Source organism: Phaethon lepturus, unplaced genomic scaffold (genome assembly GCF_000687285.1).
Source record: "Phaethon lepturus isolate BGI_N335 unplaced genomic scaffold, ASM68728v1 scaffold32901, whole genome shotgun sequence".
Classification (NCBI taxonomy): Eukaryota; Metazoa; Chordata; class Aves; order Phaethontiformes; family Phaethontidae; genus Phaethon; species Phaethon lepturus.
In genome coordinates, this window is record NW_010520436.1 from 51162 (window position 1) to 55812 (window position 4651).

Genomic DNA, 4651 nt, shown 5'->3' on the forward strand with positions numbered 1-4651 from the left:
CCCTTATGAACATTCCTCCAGTGATTTATTGTGCAATTGTTTTGCATTCCTGAAACATAAAACAAACCATCAAAGTAAGACATGATGCAAGATATTAATTTTTAAGAAACAAATGGAGGAGAATGATTCCTTGAAATGGACAATGCAAAACGTAAACCAGCTGCTCATACACTATGATAAGATTTAACATGGGAAGTTACAGTTCTGATGAGCTCGCCATGAGAAGTGCAAGCTCTTTTATTGTAAAATAGATAACAATTAGGCCACTTCATCACAATGTCACTTAGCTCTCCAATAATTCATCGTCCTGCCTTAAAGACTGGGCAGCCTTGCTCTAGAGCCTGTGTCCCTCATTGACCTGTAGTTGCAGAAAGTGGCTCGTGCAACCTGATCCAGTTTCCATTATGGAAAAAGAGGGCTGGATCAGGCATCTTGTGTGTGATGTCAATAATCACATTTATATCTAATCTCCACTTGTCCATCCTTCACTCTTGTAACAACGTGCGCACCAGGAAGCTGAGCTGCAATTAGGATACCACAGGAAAGACATGGAGGTTGTACTCCTCTCTCCCAAGGTCTTGGGAGACACATAAGACTGGGCCTGGCCAAAGAGTGTCTTCTGTGCAAAGAGGTGGTGTTTTCTTTACTGGCTCTGCTTATCCTGTCTGTCCCAAACTCATGAGGCAATGGAAAGCCCTCAAGTTGCTTAGGGCTTTTGTGTACAAACAAGCACGTTGCGTTCACCCAGAAACCAATGGGTGCCCAGTGCACTGCACAGAGGGGTTCATCTAAGACAAGGTTGGGACCTTCTTCACAAGTATTAGTCTTGAGGACCCCTGAATTAGCATGGGTCCCTCAGTCAGACCTGTGCTATTTGATGAACATGTCATACGGACATATATCAAATATTAGATGGGCTGTACTGATATGTGGTCTTCTGGGTAATCCAGGTAACATCAGGATAAGTGAGCAAGCGTGTGATGCTGGTTGTGTTACTGTTGATTGTACCACTGGTTTATTCAGCTCCATCCCAATCCCACCACCAAACTGCAAGCAGAGCATGGGCATGCTGGGAAGCCTGCTGGAGTTGTTGGGATCTGTCTGTGATCTCCTGGGTTTGTGACCACTGGTCTTGGGCCCTGAATGAAGTTTTTTTGCTCTGTCATGTGCATTCTCTGGAGAGTTCACCCTGCAGCCTTTCCCTTGAGTGGTCTTTTTCTGAGGTGTCTCTTATATTTGACTGTCTTGTTTGCAGGACCTTAGTTATCCTTTTAACCTATGCCCCCTCATCAGGCTGGCTGAGGTTGATCAGTGGGCTCAAGAACTGCTAGAGAAGGACACACCTACATATCTGCCAGCAAATACAGGCACACACCCATACAAAAATACACGTGAACTAGGCACATTATGAATATACACACCTATTTTTCCTAGAAGCCAGATGAAAACCCTACAGGCTCTTTGCCCACCCTTGCTATTGCGAGCAGAGTCAGTCTCTCAAGATCCAGGAAGCCTGTAGTGAAAGTGTCTCAGAGTTAAACAAGTTAAATGGCTGGCTAACATTAACATAATCAAGCTTCATCTCAGCAAGAGCTGAAACAATGTACAGAGCCCTAACATTACTGGAAATCTGTGAAATGAGCATGCTGTTTCTTGGTTGTTTTGTTCTGTTTAATACCAATTGTTTAGAAAAGAAAACTTTTCTGAAAAAGGAAATCAAGAGCGTTTCTCCATCCCTACTGTTGCTGCAATAACAGGAAGCAAAATTCACATATACAGAGCTTGGCAGATAAGGGCTGAATGGTAGTTTGTTTTTTACAGACGGTGGCAAGTGATCCAAAAGAAAAGCAAATATCTTGCCCTTGTAATTCACAGTGAACCGAGCTCTGAGTCCCCTGGGACTTGTGCAGGCACCAGGATGGATCTCCCCAGGGACGAGAGCTGCAGAAGACCTCTCTTTTGAACTGGAAAAGTGGCTCCAAGCCAGCATGGTCACAGGTTGTCAGCTGTAGCACCATCTGTGTAAGGTGACCTGGCCACTTACAGTGGGAAGGCAATGGTGGCTCTGAGCTGCAGACTGTGCTTCACCCAGGGGCTTCTCCAACTTACGTTCTGTTGCTTTTCTGATAAAATGTCACAGGACCAGGGGAGGGAAAGTTTCAGCTGACTGGCTGTGTGAAAAGATGAAATCCAGGTAGCCTGTCTGCTCGTTGCCTGGGCAGGAAGGTCAGCTGGTGGTCTTCCTTCCTCAGGTGACAAAGCTCAGCAGCATCCCACACTCTGCAATGGGCACCGCATGGGTTGCCTTGCAAAGTGCCTCAGCTGCGAGACGAAGGTTTTGCAGCAGCAGTGCAGGGAGCAGCCGAGGGCACTACTATGGTTTGAGGCTTTGGGACAAACACAGGAGCTGCACGGTTCTACTGTTGCTACCAGCAGCAAAGTAATTAATAGACGACCACTTACTTGTCTTTTTTGGGGGGTCAGAGTGGGTTCTCCCTATTAGGAGACTCGCATCTCTCAGGTGTTTTCGGGCTATCTGCAGAGTTAAACAAAGGGGTTCTGTGTATATATTCCAGTTGATATGTATAACTTCTGGAGGAGAAAAAAATGAGCGTTTAAGATGCTAGAGCCACATTGCTGCAGCACACCAAGGATTGCGCTCCACAGCTCTCCCCGTCAGGGTCCATGCAGTACTTGGCAGTTTCCCTTTAGGCTCCTGTGTCTTGTTACTTCCCTTACACTTTCCATCTAATTTCTTAGGTTAGTATGTAATGTTTTGTTCCACATTCATGTTCACAGAGCCTGGAATAATATCAGTGGATTTCATTTAATCCTTCCTTTTCACCTAGACTGAGAGTTAATCCGGTTTTCTGACAGCACGTTATTGTCTGCTAAAGCTGGCACCACTAAAGCATACGCTTTCTGAGTCGGGGCTTGCTCACCGGCTGGTACCGTTCGGTGTACGTGTGTGATACCATGTCAGTAAAAGAAATGCCAGATTACATCTTTAGCAGTAAAAACCAAAGCATTTTAAACAACTGAAATTCATTCTGACCATTGTGTCCTCTGTCAAGCGTGGGCCTAAGAGGCAAGCACATACTCATTTCTGGGGTTGTAATAGTGGAGGGAGCCTTGAACGAGGCTTCTGCAAATAAGGACCTGTAGGAACCCGGGATTCCTGCCCCAAAGAATTTACTATTTAAGAAATAATATACTTCTATAATGTATGTGTCTCACCCAAAGGTCCAATCACACAAGGTGTGTTTTAAGGGCTGAAATTAAGCTTGATGGGGTAGCTTTATTAAACTATTTGCCTATTGTTGCCTTTAGGCTGGGCTGCATTGCAGACGTGTTTGCTGGCTTAAGTACTTTGAACCAGTTTGCTTGTCTTGACACAGCAGAAAAAAACCTATTGGGTTTTTTTTGGGGGGTGGTGGAATACTTTGAATAGCATCTGACAAACTGGGATTCCTATCCATATGAATTGCACTGCTGCTTAAAACATAGAGATAGAAAACATGTCTGCATTCAGAATGGGCTCTGTGTGTGTGTATGTACGTATGTATATATGGGCTGGCAGCTCCCTGTCACTGGTCCTGACACTCTGTTCTGTCCACTTGCCCCCCGTGTTCCTGGTGTCCTCTGTCGTGTTTCCTACCTGGGAATGCATCTTTTACCCTTCACTTGCCACCATGGGATAAAATGTTTTTTTCTCTCTCATGAATGGTAAAAACAAGCTCCATTTAATTGTAATGATAAAGCAATGAGCAGCTTTATTACTAATGTTAGCAGCACAGTAAGTCTTTGACCACTTGTGAAATGATGGCTGATGCTCTTCTTGATACCTGGGTCATTTGAATTTCCATCAGGTGGGACGTAACTCAGCATCTTGCTGCTCTGACACATGGCTGAGCAATTCTCGCCACATCTTACCAGGGAAATACCTACAGCCTGGCCATTTAATTTCTGTTACTTTTTTAAGTTAACTGGGAAATGTGTCATCTTTAAATAATCTGTAGGAAGCGTCTGAGCTGGCAGTATTTTTTGTGGAAGGCAACCACTGCAAATGTTTGGCATCTCCAGTATTCATGTTTATTGCTCGTATACGGATGGCGAGGCATAAGCGGAAATAGCCGTAGCAAATTGGAGCACAACGATATGTGCCCTAGATGGCTTCTGAAAGCATGTGAGTTTGCAGGGATTTTTACAGTCAAGCCTCTAGATATCCGCTCCAAGAAAATAAGAAACAAGCCCAAATCCTCACCCTCACGGGCCTCAGCACACATCTTCAGAGCAATACCTCTCTACTAGAGAATTGTTCTTCTAGAGTAACCAGTTTCTACTCATAACCGGGTGAATGCTCCTTGCTGTCTGGTGGCTAACTGTAAGCTTCAAATGACACCTTCACCGAGACGAGCGCAATTAAATTGTGTTTTACGGATCTGGGTGGCTAAAACCTGGGTGGAACTGAGTCAGCACTTCTGTGGTGATGCACAAGCTGGGCAAGACCCGTTGCCGCTTACCACAGAGCTGAGAAACCTCAGCCAGAAAAGTCCAGGTGTTGACAAGGCTGGAGAACGCTCGCTGCAAGCAACGAGCAGCCCCGGGAAAACAATTCTTGATTAATAAGTCATGGGAAGCTTTCGTAACG